Here is a 16,841-nt window from a genome sequence, read left to right as displayed (position 1 = left end):
TCGACAATATAATGGTGTACCCATAGCAGAACTACACATTTGTGTATTTCAACGACATTGAAAATGCCAAAGTGGCCAAGGAGGGTCTGTAGGGCGTGGCCATGGGAGGTATCTCTCTCATAATCAAATTTTCTTATGCGGTAAATATTTTGTATTTCATTGCTCTTTGTTTGTTCCTATGGTGGAGGTTTTTCTATTAATTGTCCATAAACCCTTAGCTTGATATGATATTTTTTTTCAACTTCTTTAAATTTTTTATCAGTCTTCTTCAAACTTATTTAATTTTCCTCACCACGAGAAACACACCTTGACCGTTTGATCGACCGAAACCACATAGAGTTTACCTGAAACCCAACACTAAAATTCCATGAACGCCCTCCACTAATTATCTGAAAAATGACAGCATGTATTCTTTGTCTCTCTCCAAATATCTACTCGAATATGCTCCAAAAACCTATAGGTCCTCTGCAACATTATCCCCATAACCCCAGTAGCCTCCATTCGTACAATTTCCTCCCAACCCTTGGTATTTGTATTTCTATATTCTTGTCACATGCCCCTAATACCCATAAATGTTTCCCCTGAAAAATATATACAATAGGCCTAGGATCCCATGGAGGAAGCTCGATTTCATAATTTTTTACCCACGAAGAAGAAAACAATGACTTCTATTCGGTTGATTTATAAAGGAAGAATGTGGCGTGGTAGGAATTTATGGCAACCCAAAAGCGACACAAATTTGTTATTTAGCCCTGCACGCCCTACAACACCGTGGGTAGGAGGGTGCGGGAGTCGTAACTGCGACCAATAGAATTTTTCATACCATAACTAATGTGAGTCTCATTGCTAATGTCTTCGATGAGTCCAAGCTCAAAAATCTCCCGGGGAGCTTAGTCATCGATCATGTGAGGTACTCTATTGTTGGTTCTTCTATGCTTAAAAATGTCCAAACATTTGTGGTTGGCTATAAGTTTGGCTCTCTCGGCGTTGGGCATAATGGTAATTTAGTTAACTATTTGACCCTTTGAGCTAGGCTCGAAGAAAATGGTTCTATCTTCAATACTTATTCAAATACAAAGGTTGTGCTTCACTTGATTGCTATATCGAAGGCTAGGTCATTTTTTCAATGGATTGTCAATGCATATGAGCAGTTAGAGGGGGTTTATTCTATGGTTTTCCTCTCTGTTGATAAATTTTTGGTTGGATACATATGGCTTTATGCCCCCGATCATGGGGAGGAGGAAGAACGGGGTTGTTGTTTTCGCCTCTAAAACCTGTGCATTGGATCTCTGTTATGTAACTAGATCACATAAATAGAAGAAAAGATAGATCAACGACTTGAAAATAAGCCTCTTCGAGGGGGAAGCCTCCTTTTACATCACATAAATGAACAATTCTTGGATGATACAAATGACAAGGCCTCCTTGGTATATATAGGATTTTAAAGGGTCACAATATAATCAGGGCCTACATAACAATACTAATGTAAGGGGAAAACAATAATAATAGTCAGCTTCTATGGGGCACAACAATAACAATATGGGGTTTAAACTAGTATTATAGGGATCTGTCATGCGTCTCTCCTTCAAAAAAGTGTTGTCCTCAACATTTGAGTAGTTCTTGATGCTTATGTATAAAATTATCATCCTCCCATGTGGAATATTTAGCAAGTAAGTTCTTCCACTTAATGAGATACTTTAAAATTGATCCATTTTGTACTTGTCGAGTTCTTGTTCCCATGACTGCTTCAGGATCCAATATGATTTTTCCTTCCTCGTCAATTTATGGAAATATTGCTTGAACCAGGAACTTGTCACCTATAACCTTCTTTAAGCATGAAACATGGAAAACTGCGTGTACTTGAGAAGATGCAGACAACTCCAATTTGTATACCATAGTACCAATGTTTTGCAACACCTTGTAAGGACCATACTACTTGGGTGATAATTTATTACCCTTCTGGTGATAGTGTTGGATGTCACCAACATATAAGGGGATCTCCCCGTTGTGAATTCCCAATTAGACCTCACACCATTTGGTGTAGGAGTCCCATCCAGGCATATGGTCCGGCCACCGTTGGAAAGGTTTTAAAGATATGCCTTGGTTACACACACACACAAAAAATATCATAACACCTCTTTGGGAAGCAAGTTTGTAAGCTTTGTGAGACACCCAATGTAAGGTGCATGGGGGAACTTCCATGGATGGTGTAGGAATTTACAGGGTAAGTTCCTCAGAAAGAACACCAAAAGGACACCGCTCACAACCAGATCACAGATCAATACACCGGTATTTTTGACGTGGTTAAAACCCTCAAAGAGGGAAACAGTCCACGACCTGAGCCAACGCGGCCACTTCAGGCAATTTATTAATCAAAGAATGAAAATTTACATAAGCTTCTCTCATGCACAGATTGCCCTACAAATGACCCTCCATGCGCTTTAAATAGAATTCATGGACCAATCGGGTGTCAAGCCACGGATCAAGTGTCGGTAATACCGAGGAGAGAATGAACCGTCGGATCACTACATATCGTGACCATTGGATTGTAAGTTACAAAATGTACAACGGTAAAGAAACACACTTTACCTAACTCTATCCCTAACTCTACACTAGACCAAGTTGTACTTAACTATTTCCTATGTGTCGGAATATCCTAACATCCCCCCTTAAGAACAACTTGGGATAGGATTGAAGGATTTACAAATATGACACAATAGGAGAAGGAAGGAGGCACTACAGCCTATCCCCCCTTAGTGACAACTTCCTGAACTCCAACCATAAATTGAAGTTTAGTGAACTTCGCCTCTGTGAGAGCCTTTGTGAAGATGTCTGCAACTTGATCATCTGTTGAACAATATTGCACTTCAAGAATATGGTCGTGAATGAGCTTTCTGATGAAGTGCATGTGCAGGTCAATGTGTTTGCTACGCTGATGTTGGACTGGATCTTTGCATAGCTGAATGGCACTTTGATTATCACACCAAAGTGTAGTCGGATGCTGCTGCTCAAAGCCAAACTCTGACAGGATCTGACGAAGCCACAAGGCTTCCTTACTAGCTTCTACGACACCACGATACTCTGCTTCTGCTGATGAAAGAGAAATGGCACCCTGTTTCTTGCAAGCCCATGTAATAGGTCCTGAACCAAGAGTGAACACATAACCGGCAGTAGACTTCTGATCATCAGGGTCACCAGCCCAATCGGAATTAGTGAAACCAACCAATAGAGGAGATGCTTTGGCACTGTAATGAATCCCAAACTGAACTGTACCTCGAACATAACGAAGTATTCTTTTAGCTGCTTTCCAATGACTTTCACGGGGGTTTTGCATGAACCGAGCAACAAGGCCAACAACAAAGGAAAGGTTAGGACGAGTATGGGTTAGATACAAAAGTTTTCCTACAAGTTGACGGTATAAGGTAGCATCAACTTCAGGAGAAGTACAAGTGACTGAGAGTTTGACTCCAGACTGGAAGGGAGAAGGGGCTGGCTTACAGTATTCCATGTGAAAATGACGTAGAATATCACAAGCATACTTGGACTGGGAAAGGGAAATACCCTCCTTGGATTGCAAGACTTGAAGACCGAGAAAATAGTGTAAGTGTCCTAAGTCTGTCATTTCAAATTTCCTTTTGAGGCTAGACTTCACATGGTTTATAAGGTTGGATCACTACCAGTAAGGATAAGATCATCAACATAAAGAACAAGGATGATAAGAGAGTTTCCCACTTTCTTGGTGTAGACAGTATTGTCAGAATGACACCTAGAAAAGCCAGATTCTAAAAGAAAGCTATCCATTTTGGCATACCAAGCCCGAGGAGCTTGCTTGAGACCATAAAGGGATTTCTTAAGTCGACAAACAAGGCTGGAGTTTGTTTGTATGAAGCCAATGGGTTGTTCCATATAGATTTCTTCATGCAAGTCCCCATGCAAGAAGGCAGATTTAACATCCATCTGATGGACTTCCCATTTGAAAGAGGCAGCAAGGGAAAGAACAAGGCGGATAGAGTTCATTTTGGCAACAGGGGAGAAGGTTTCAGTGTAGTCAATGCCTTCAACCTGGGAAAATCCCTTAGCAACAAGACGAGCTTTATGTTTATCAACTTTCCCATCTGGTCCATACTTGGTTTTGTAAACCCATTTGCATCTAACAAGTTTTCGTCCCTTTGGTAAAGGAACAAGATCCCATGTATCATTTTCCAATAATGAATGATATTCTTCATTCATAGCTGCTTCCCAATCTAGATGGCCTGAAGCTTCTGCAAAGGTGTCAGGATCATAATTTACTGGAGCTTGAGCCAGTAAAGAAGAGGCTCTCTCGAACTGAGAACGTGTGCGTCGCTGATCTGTAGGATCACCGGCAAGATCACCTGCTGCATCTCGAGTAGCAAGAACCCATTTTGGAAGCTCAGGAGCTGAAGGAGGATCCTGAGATGGTGGGGGAGGATTGTCATCCTCACTTTCATCATCTGAAGAAGAAATGTTTTCAAAGGTAGAAGAGATAGGGAGAGGTGGCACATCCGCCGGACTAGGCTCGCAGGCCGATATATTTTCATCAAATTTTACATCTCTTCTAATGATAACATTTTTGGACTTAAATGGAATAAGTCTATAGCCTTTGACATCTTTAGAATATCCAACAAAAGTACATTTTTCACTCTTAGGTTCTAAAGCTTTATGCTTTTCATCTGGAATATGGGCCCACGCTTCACTTCCAAAAACACGAAAGTGACTTACATCTGGTTTGATTGAGCTCCATGCTTCTTCTGGAGTGATATTCTTTAAAGCCTTAGTAGGAGTGCGATTTATTATGTAATTTGCACAGTTAATTGCTTCTGCCCAAAAACTAAGACCAAGTCCTTTAGATTGTAGCATACAATTAGCCATTTCCTTTAAGGTTCGATTCTTCCTTTCAGCTACACCATTTTGTTGTGGAGTATATGGAACAGTATGTTGCATTTGAATTCCATTCTCAGTGCAATAGTTGATGAATGTGTTTTTAACATATTCTCCGCCATTATCAGATCTTAACTTAAGAATTTGATGTCCAGATTGTTTTTCAACAAAGGCCTTGAAGGCCAAAAAAGTGTTAAATACTTCACTCTTGAGTTTTAAGAAGTATACCCAAGTGCGTCTGGAGAAATCATCAATGAAAGTTAAGAAATACTTGCAACCAGAGAATGACACAACTGGAAGTGGACCACATAAATCACTATGCACAAGCTGTAAAGGGGCTGAGGCGTGCCAAGAGGCACGTTTTTCAAAACTGTCCCGATGATGTTTTCCGAGTACACATCCGGAACAAACACCATCTCTGCAAGATACCATAGGAAGACCTGTCACCATATTTTCTTTACATAGATGCTGAAGGGAGCGATAGTTTAAGTGACCAAATCGCTCATGCCAAAGTTTGCTCACTTCATCGTTATGAGCAACAAATACTGAGGGAAGATTTGATGACCCAAAGTTGTGAAACTTATACAACCTTGTAGAATCATCAGCAATGCCAGTAGCCAAAATCTGTTTAGGATATTTTAAGTCCTTGATTACAACATCATGAGGTGAAAATTCAATGATTTTACCTTCACCTGAATGAGTTATCTGATATACAGATAGAAGGTTGTAGGATAAGGTTGGAACACATAATACATCATTAAACTGACCATTGTCTAGATGAACAGTTCCAGTCCCTACAACATTAAGAGATCTATCATCACCAACATATATATTTTTGGTGTTACAATCATTTAAAGAAGAAAACATGGCTTTGTTTTTGGCCATGTGATAAGAAGCTCCAGAATCAATGAGCCACTCATGAGAATGAGAAGAAGAAGATACATTTAATGCATAGCCAGACCGAGATGCTTGACAACCACATGCAGAAAGTGCCATTCCTGAAGATGAAGTTGAAGTTGAAGATTGCCCCAAATGGATGTTATGCTTCTTCATTGCTGCTTCCAAGGCTTCCATCTTCTTAAAGCATTTTGATTCTAAGTGCCCATCTCGATTACAAAAATTGCAATGTCTATCAGTCTTCTTCCCTTTGTTTTTATTTGTCTTATCATTTTGTTGAAATGATTTTTCATTTTGGGGCTGAAATTGCTTAGGACCCTTGTTGGGTTTAGGACCATTCTTTTTAGGATATGACTTTTTAGGATTCTTTGAATTTGGTTGCTGCTGGGCGGCTAACGCTTTCTTGGAAGAGTTTCCAAGATTAAGAAGACCAAGGTGTAAGATTTTTTCTTGTTCTCTTATTAAAGAATCACAAAAAGAGTCAAAGGAAGGGGGCTTGTAGTCTTTTCCTTGAGAAATGAAGGCTTCTCTTGTAGAATGGAAGGTGGAAACAAATACAGAGTAGGCTGGTCCCAACTTAGTAAGAATGGAATAAATAAGGTTACTATCTTCTTTCTTAACCTTAACACCTTCCAAAAGATATCTAAGGGTCTTGAACTTAGACAAGAAATCTTCAATGCAAGAAAAATTATTAGGGTCCAATGTAAGCAACTCATTTTCAAGTTGATGGGCTCTAATTTCATTTTTAATCCCAAAAACTTTATTGATTTGTTCCATTGCTTCATGAGGAGTTTCAAGTTCTGCAATATGGAATCTAAGATCTGGAGAAATAGACATCCCTATCAAACCACGTGCTTGATCTTGTCTATTTTCCCATTTAGCAGCCTTGTCTTCATCTTTCGGTTTCTTTTCTTGGCCTATGGCTATTCGGTAGAGACCTTTACTTCTAAGTAAATCCTCCATGTAGGACAACCATTGGAAGTAGTTGGTGCTGTCAAGAGTAACTTGGTATTGACTTTCCATTTCAACATAAACTGAAGCTGAAGATGCTGAAAGTAAGTGTTCCAATGGATAGATCTCGAAAAATTAGGCTGGTTTAAAAAAACGGCTCTGAAAAAGGCTTCCGGATGAAGAAGTTATGGCTTTTGAAAAAAAGTTGTTGAAGTTGCCGACGAAGTGCGGGAATGTGCGGAAATGAAAAAGTCCGCCCCCACAAAATGGAGACTTGAACCCAAGACCTCTACTCTCTTAAAATAGCTTTGAACCAATTGATCTATACAAAAAAATAGAGAGAGAGAGGGGGGGGGGCTTTGGGTTGCGTGCTTGCTTTGAGAAAGCTCTTTTTCCCTACAAAACAAAAAACAAAAAACCCAACATGGACATGCAAAGAAAACGAACCTTGCGGCTCGAAGTTAGCTTTACCCAAAAAACTAAATATTTTCAAAAATTGAACCTTGCGGCTCAAAGTTAGCTTTAGCCGAAAAACTAAATATTTTTCTCAATGTTTCTGATTTTCCGAGATCACACTAAGGTGCAGGGAAAAGAGCATACGCATGAGAAAAATCCTTCCTTTCTGTTTTTGATTTGCCCAGATCGCACAGAGTCGCAGGGCAAAGAGCATACGCAGAAATGAAAGGTATAGATCCGGTTAAAAAAAAAAGCTAAATAAACCGAAACCGAAATAAGCAGAGAGAAAATAACAGTAAACTGCAAATAAACACTGTATACCTCCAGATCTTAAAAATGACGCAGCTAGGGCTACCGGAAACCTTTTCGCGTGAAACGAAAGGAGTTCCTCACTGGAACAGATGCTCCGAACACAACAGAGCAGTCCTCTCGGCCCGAAAGCAGTCAGAAACATCAGATCTAGGAAACGACAGTTGGATGCAGTTCTAGCGGCTTCAGATTTGGATCACCAACGAACGCGGCCCTCAAATAGCTCTGATACCATGTAGGAATTTACAGGGTAAGTTCCTCAGAAAGAACACCAAAAGGACACCGCTCACAACCAGATCACAGATCAATACACCAGTATTTTTGACGTGGTTAAAACCCTCAAAGAGGGAAACAGTCCACGGCCTGAGCCAACGCGGCCACTTCAGGCAATTTATTAATCAAAGAATGAAAATTTACATAAGCTTCTCTCATGCACGGATTGCCCTACAAATGACCCTCCATGCGCTTTAAATAGAATTCATGGACCAATCGGGTGTCAAGCCACGGATCAAGTGTCGGTAATACCGAGGAGAGAATGAACCGTCGGATCACTACATATCGTGACCATCGGATTGTAAGTTACAAAATGTACAACAGTAAAGAAACACACTTTACCTAACTCTATACCTAACTCTACACTAGACCAAGTTGTACTTAACTATTTCCTATGTGTCGGAATATCCTAACAGATGGTAAAAGAGAACGGACCTCTGATTAGAAAAGTAATAGTACTATCCTAAAAGGGGACCCGGGAAGGAAGAGAAAGACTTGTTGATTACCTGCAAATTAGTCCACATAATAAGGAACAATCATGAAAGCATAATAACACTTATTCAATAATAGCCATATCTAAGAAATGAATTAGTTCATTAACTTATTATGTAACTAAAGAAACATATACCATAAACATAACAAGAATAGTCCTATTATATCTAGGATACATGTATGAAGAAGTGTCGGCTCATAGTGATTTTGATTAAGAATGAAAGATCCAAAGTACACTGTTACACAGATGAAACACTGTATCCAATAATGGAACATGAAGCCACAACTTGCTTCTCCAAAGAATGATCTATCTCTTATGAACTACTAGAGAAGCCAAGCCACGACTCCAAGAACCCAAGCCTCTAGCTTAGTCAAAACACGAAAATTTCATGTTTGAGGAGGTCGTAGCGAGGTTGGAATAAGGAGGTGTTCCGAATGTTCATTTGTCTCATAAATAATGGCACAAACTTTCACTATGTTAAGTTATATTAGCTAGCAAAGTTTATGTCTAGATGATATCATCTTGGAGAGGTCCCCAAAGCATGGCTTGGTTTTTTTTTTTTGAATTTTGGTTTAGAATTTTTTGAAGGAATTTTGGTTTTCAATTTTATTGAAACTATGTTAAAAAATTAAATTTATTATAAGCCAAGTATTATTATAAAACTTGATTTTTCTTTATTTTTTATTAATTTTAAGATATTTTAAATTATTTGTTTAAAATAAAAATATAAAAAGTAAAACTCTTAAATAACTCAGATCAAACAACTGAACCAATACAACGCCGTAATTATTTTAAAATGATGTGCAGGATGTGATTATGACTGTGCACAAGTCAAGTCCTAAATTTATTATTTTTACTTACATTGTGATTAAATGAGCTGTATGTTGTATTTTAAATGATAATAACAAACTACTTTCAAATGGAAAGGAAACACTGAAATTATTATAAAATTGCATGTACATAATGTAAAATATAACTATAAATTTATAAATATAATGATGGCTAATTATAATTTAATAAATAAATTTCATATTTTTCAATATTATAATAAATATATGAAATTTTTTATGATCAAATTTAATATTTATCACAAATGTATAAGATACAGGAATGAAAACAGTTTTCATTCCTCTATAGTGTTTGAGTGAAGGGATTAGCACTGTCATTTTACGAATAATGGAAGATTGAGTTTATGAAATATATAATTTTTTTTTTAATTTTTTTTTTTTAAATTAAATTTTAAAGTAAATGTTGTGAGGAAAATAATAAAATAGTTTTTAAAATAATAAATTATGAATTATGAGTATTGAAAAAAAATGATTTTTTTAAAAAATATTTTTAATCTATTTATTTATATGTTTATTCAGAGTTAAAGTGTAGGTATTTATGGAAACAAAATTACATTAGGTATTTAAGAAGTATCTATTTTGAATATTTTTAATAAATTTTAATGAGATGAATTTGAAATACATTAAAAAAAACATGTATTTTTTTGTAAGAATCGGTTCGATGCATGATTAAATATTACATGCAATGCGTATTTATTCTATATATTTTTGATAAGCCCACAATGAGATGAATTGAAAATATATGAAAAGTAGTGTTATCTTTTATAGATTCAAGTGAGATGAACTGGAAAAGGTGAAAATTTACATTTTAAAGAACATGTGTTTTTCATATATTTTTATTTTATTTCATTTGGATCGATCAAAAATATGTAGAGTGGGTACTCATTGTTGTGGAATTTAATTATGCATCCAATGAGTGCTTACACTTGAGATTTTAGTGAACAAATAAGGATATAAGTAAAAAATATAACAATAATAATAATAATAATAATAATAATAATAAATATTTTCCTTTCTTTTTCTTCAAAGATATTTACCCTTACAATTGACATCATCATCTTGAATCTTATTGGTTCTTTTAAAGTGTTGGATCCACACTCATATTGAGAGGATTTGTGTGAGGGGGTGGATTTATTACTTATTTAAACATTCAAACACCATACAACATCAAACGCATGAGCAAAACATGAAACATGAGATATACATGAAAGCCTTTTTGGGGGAAAACCACAAAACTTCTTTATACAAAATTTTGTAGACACCAACCTACAAGACACACCAATCACCTTTGCTACTTTGTAGGAACCAACCTACAATAGACACCAATCCCTTCTACTACTATGTAGGTACCAACCTATAGGGGACATCAATCCCCTCAGCTTCTTTATAGGAACCAACCTACAAGAGACACTAATCCTATCTAATATTTTCTATGAAGTATGTTCTGTAATTATCAACTTTTCTTCTCTAAGTTTTGCTCTGTTATCTATCTTTATACATTCAATTTTATTGTATTACTTTAAAACAAACGCCTCTAACATAATACCTTTTAATTTGGTGCTTCCTTCAACCCACATTTCAAAATTATGCCTTACAACATAACTCCTTCAGAATATGTGCTTCCTTCAATCTCAATTTTCAAACATTTGTGTTTACAACGTCAAGCGCTTCATAAAATTATACCTCAACTTTTCAAAATTCGATGCTCATGCAACCTTGGCATTATACCAAACGTCCTTATGATGTGTTCAGGTGCTTATCAGTTCCTTGGAACATTCATCACCTCAAATTCCATGTTTAACTTTATATCATCATATCGAAAAAAAATCTTGCAAATATTTAACAAAGGAAACACTTGCTAAACAAGAGCTTTTTGACCCTTTTGATGGGAAACATTTCAGTCAAGAATTGACAACCTTTCTGTTAGTTAATGATATTATCTACCATCATATTAGATATCAGAGGAATCAATGAGTGATGTACTTGCTCTCCTAGTATCAATCTATCCAGAGTGACAAACTTAGGCCGATTGCATATTTTATTGTCAAATGCCATGATTGGGGATGTTGAGGCTCCTAACCACCAAAATTCACTTTATATTGGGATTTCGGGAAAACCTCAAAAACTGTAACACTAAAAAGCTTGCAAAAGAAAGCTTCTTTTGTATGACTAAAGAAAAATGTTTCTATCTAGTGTTTGTGATTTTTTTAGTAGTTGACAGGCCTAGTCACCGAGATGTTGGGATATTGAGGGATTCAATGTTTAGTGCACCTATATAACTCTTAGTAGCTAATATGTAGAGGGATTAAGTCACTAGAGCTATAACCAAGCACCTTTATGACTAGGTGTTGAGGTTGGGTACTTACCAGGGCTCGAAATATCAACAAAACGTGAAAATGTGTATTTAACCAAAGCATTGATATGGTGATATGCTAAGGGCTTAAGCCCTTAGATGATACACCTTAGTTCTCTCATGGCCAGGGGATGTGACATAGTGCTAATTAGGTATTGAGATATTAGCAGATCCAAAACTCTTTCCTTTTAATAAAGTGTTAATATGACGATATGTTGGGGGCCTTTGGCCCTCAGGAGTTACACCGCAATGCCACGTAACTAGGGTTGTGACCACAAGCTTAGCAATATTGAAATATTGAGAATGCACAAAAAAACACACCTTTAAAAAGCTTTGATATGTTGAGGGTCTAGTAGAGGAACCAACAACTAACGCCAAATTCTCTATCTAGGTTAATTAAAAGAAAAACTCAAAAATGAGTTGATTTGCAACGTTTACCTATTATAACGAAATTTGAGGTTTTCGCCTCTTTTCTCCTTTCTTCTGATATGGATCAATCCTGATTGCAATTGCCACTACTACATATAGGAATAAATACTGATGAAATATTATGACGGTACAGCTAAATCTGTCATATCATTAAAAATTACAAGAATAATGTCAATTTTTTATTTTTACTTTTGTCTAATCCGCCCGCAGTCGTTAGTATTATGACGAATTATCTCCAATTCATTGTTCTTGTGATGGTTTTCCATGTTTATCACAATACTAACGAAAATACCAATTCATCACAGCCATATCAAGCTAAGCTAAGGATCAACTTCAGATGGCAAATAATTCCACGTACATGAGGATGGCCACCCAATGCATACTGCTATCCAAGTCTATGTGTCATGGAACACAACCCAATGAAGTGCAAGTGGAAAAGAAGAGACAGAGTCAAACACGTTACATGCACCATTTACCAAAAGTAACCACACCCTTTTCTTGTGTTGAGGCTATGATAAATACAAATTTTATTTCATTGACGATATTGATAACAAATAATAGAAACACTATACCTATATATAATAATTAGAATTCAATAGAAAACCCCAATTAACTATTTATCCTCCGCATGCCACTCATATTTCATATTTGGTATTTGTGATTCTTTGATACCTTGATCGGTAGGTGATAGAGCGATCAATGAGGAAGGCTTATGAGATGCATCCTCAAGGGAACGAATGGCCAATCCAAGAGGTGCTACTCTGTGGCCCATACTATGGCAATCAATAAGTGAAAATATGGATTCATTTGGACCAATTTTTCTTTTGATTCTTAGCCTCCATTTGTTTAACTCAAACCACCTCCTTTTGGATGCATAATGTGCTTCCTTCTATTGGCAAAGCTCTTTTAAACCATGACACTCATGGGGGGACACCATAGGGGAATGCCCTCCAGGAAAAGGGGAGTGAGGAGGAGGAAGCTCCATAATCATGCAATCTATGGGTAGGTAGTATGACCAACAAGAGCATAGATCCTATGCTCATGGAAGAGTTCATTAAGTTTGGAGAGATCGAAAATATAATGATGTACCTGTAGTCGAACTACGCATTTGTGTATTTCAAGCACATTGAAAATGCCAAAGTGACCAAGGAGGGTATGTAGGGCATGGCCATGGGAGGCATCTCTCTCATAATCAAATTTTCCAAGATGGTAAGGATTTTGTATTTCATTGTTCTTTGTTTGTTCTTTTGGTGGAGGTTTTTCTATTAATTGTCCATAAACCCTTAACATAGATTGATATGAGATTTTTGATCAATCTTCTTCAAAATTATTTAATATTCCTCTCCACGAGAAACACACGTTGAATTTTAGATTGACCAAAACACATGGGATTTACCTGAAACCCAACACTGAAATGCCATGAATGCCCCCCATTAATTATTTGAAAAATGGTAGTATGTATTCTTTGTTGCTCTCCAAAGCTCTATTCAAATATGCTCCAAAACCCTACAGGTCCTCTGCAACAATATCCCCATAACCAAGTTGCCTCCATTCATAAAATTTCCTCACAACATTTGGTATTTGTAGTTTTATATGCTTGCCACATGTCCTAATACCCACAATTTTTTTCTCTGAAAAATCCATACAATAGGACCTAGAGCCCATGCAGGAAACCTGATTTTGCAATTTTTTACCCACGAAGAAGAAAACGATGACTTCTATTCAGATGATGTTATAAATGAAGAATGTGTTGTGGTGGGAATTTTTCGCAATCTAGAGGTGACTCAACTTTTCTTTTTAGCCTTGCATGCCCTGCAAAACTATGGGTAGGAGGGTGTGAGAGTCATAAATGTGACCAATGGGATTTTTCATACCATAACCGATGTGGGCCTCATTACTAATGTCTTTGATGAGTCCAAGCTCAAAAATCTGCCAAGGAGCTTAGCCATCAGTCATGTGAGGTACTCTTCTATTGATTCTTCTATGCTTAAAAATGTCCAACCATTTTTGGTCGACTATAAGTTTGGCTATCTCAGTGTTGGGAATAATGGGAACTTAGTTAACTATCAGACCCTTTGAGCTAGGCTCAAATAAAATGGTTTGATATTTAATACAACTTTCAATACAGAGGTTGTGCTTCACTTGATTGTTATATTGAAGGCTAGGTCATTTTTACAGTGGATTGTTAATGCATATGAGCAATTAGAGGGGTCTCATTCTATGGTTTTCCTTTCTGATGATAAATTTGTGGTTGAATCCACATGGCTTTAGGCCCCTGGTCATAGGGAGGAGGAAGAATGGGGTTTTTGTTTTCACCTTTGAAACTTGTGCACTAGATCTTTGTTATTTAATCAAATCAAGAGTGACGCAAGAATAGATAGATCAACGACTTAAAAATAAGCCTCTTTGAGGGGGAACCCTCCTTTTACATCACATAAATGAACAATTCTTGGATGATACAAATAACAAGACCTCCTTGCTATATATAGGAGTCTAAAGGGTTACAATATAGTTAGGCCCTACATAACAATAATAATGTAAGGGGACAACAATAATAATAGTGAGCTTCTATGGGGCACAACAATAATAATATGGGGGCTACATGGGGCACAAAAATAACAATATGGGGGCTACACTAGTATTATAGGGACCTAACATGCTCTTCTCCTTCAAAAAAGTGTTGTCCTCAATGCTTGACTAGTTTTGGATGCTTCTGTATAAAATTATCATCCTCCCATGTGGAATATTCAATGGGTAAGTTCTTCCACTTAATGAGATACTCTAAAATTGATCAATTGCATAGCTGTCAGGTTCTTGTTTCCATGACTTATTCAGGCTCCAATATGGTTTTTCCTTCCTCGTCAATTTCTAGATTTTTTTTTTTGAACTGGTAACTTGTCACCTATAACCTTATTTAAGCATGAAACATCGAAAATTGGGTGTACTCGAGAAAATGCAGAAAACTCCAATTTGTATGCCATAGTACAAATGTTTTGCAACACCTTGTAAGGGCCATAGTACTTGGGTGATAATTTATTATCCTTTTTAGCTTTCTTGAGGGACATTTATTTGTATGGTTGTAGCCAGTAAAGTACCTAATTGCCTATGTCAAAGCTTCTTTCACTGTGATGATGATTTGCCTATTGTTTCATTCAATTCTATGCAAGAGTCAAATTATCCTTTAAGAGTTGGAGAACTTGTTGTTGATGCTCGATGTGATCTTCCATTGCTTGAACCTTAGATTTTTATCTTAAAGACAATGTAATGGATGGTGGATGGTATCCATAAAGTTCCATAAATGGGGTCATTTTTATTGTGGGATGGAAGGAAGTGATATACCATCATTCTGCCAGAGGTGAAAACTTGATCCATTGTGTTAGTTTATCAAATACAATGCAACAAAGATATCATTTCAAACATTTGTTCACTATCTCAGTTTTCCCATCAAATTGAGGGTGATAATATGAACTATGAGATAATTGAGTACCAAGACAAGAAAATAATTATTTCCAGAAAATTCCAGTGAAATTGGGAGGTCCATCACTTACAATAATCTTTGGGTTTCCATGTAGCTTTTGAATTATTTCCATAAATTTAGTAGCAACTGTACTAGCTTTGAAAGGATGAGATAGTGCACAAAAGTGTACATACTTGGCAAGTGTATCAACTACCACCATGATGGCACTATTTCCTTTGGACTTGGGTAAACTTGTGATAAATTCCATTGAGACCTCCCCCAACCCTAACTTGGAATGGCTAAAGGTTGTAACAAACCTAGGGTGTTACTTGTCTCAACTTTATTTTGTTGGAAAACCAAACATTCTGCCACAAAACGTTGAATATCATATTTAAGGCCATCCCCAAAAAATTCCTTCTTGACCCTATCATAAGTTTTTAAATTTCCTAAGTGTCATCCTAAAGGAGAGGTGTGCAATTCCAAAAGAATATTTTGTTTGAGTTGGGAATTATTACATAGATATAAGCGATCTTTGTACCATAATGAATCATTTTTCTAGAAAAATATATCAGATGTATTAGGATCTTACTGCAAATTTTGAGTGAGTTTCCACACCTCTTTGTCATTCTTAGATTCATCCCTTGCTTTAGTTATCCAATTAGTTTGGATAATAGAAATGACACAAATCAATGCTTCCACATCCTTATCCCTTCTTGATAATGCATATGCAACAACATTTTGCTTCCCTTTTTTGTAGATGATTTCAAAGTCATAACCCATCTTCTTTGTAACCCATTTTTCTACTCTCCTGAACATAATCTTTGCTCCAAAAATTATTTAAAAGTATCATGATATATTTTTACCTTGAAGTGTCTTTCCATTAGGTAAGGGCACCATTGCTTCAGGGCATGTAGTATTGCCAACATTTCCTTCTCATAAATAGATTTTTGTTAATACTTTTCCTTGATTGGACGAATTTCCAAAGGAACGGGTCTTCCTCGTTGCATTAAAATAACAAAAATTCCATTTCCCAAGGTATCACATTCCACAATAACGGTTTTTGTGAAGTCTGGTGTAGCTAAGACTGGAGCTTGGCACATTGCCTCTTTAAGATGTTCAAAGGCCTTAGTTTCTTCTGGAGTCTAAAAAATTGCATCTTTATTCAATAATATTGTTAGAGGTGCTTCTATTTTCACATAATTATTAACAAACTTACAATAATACCTTGTCAACCTGAGAAATTCTCAAATATTCTTTAGGGTTGTGGGGATTTTCCATTCATTGATGGCTTTAATTTTTTTAGGGTCTACCTTAACACACTCATGAGATACAATGTGGCCTAAATATTCCGCCTCTTGTACCCCTATAAACATTTGGAGGGTTTTGCAAACAATTGTTTCTCCTATAATAGTTTAAGCACCCTATCAACATGTTGAACATGATATTTCCAACACTTGTTTTAGATTAGTATATCCT

The 16,841-nt window shown here is 36.6% G+C and overlaps 1 pseudogene; it reads left to right on the top strand.

Annotated features, from left to right (window-relative positions):
* LOC149248233 (amidophosphoribosyltransferase 2, chloroplastic-like) overlaps positions 1–16,841 on the top strand; it is a 46,309-nt pseudogene that overhangs the window by 10,087 nt on the left and 19,381 nt on the right.

Source organism: Pinus tabuliformis, chromosome 7 (genome assembly GCF_031772625.1).
Source record: "Pinus tabuliformis cultivar Carrire ecotype Pingquan chromosome 7, CPIR1, whole genome shotgun sequence".
Lineage (NCBI taxonomy): Eukaryota > Viridiplantae > Streptophyta > Pinopsida > Pinales > Pinaceae > Pinus > Pinus tabuliformis.
The sequence above is the reverse complement of the archived record's forward strand: the minus strand, read 5'-3'. Positions and strand labels throughout refer to the sequence as shown.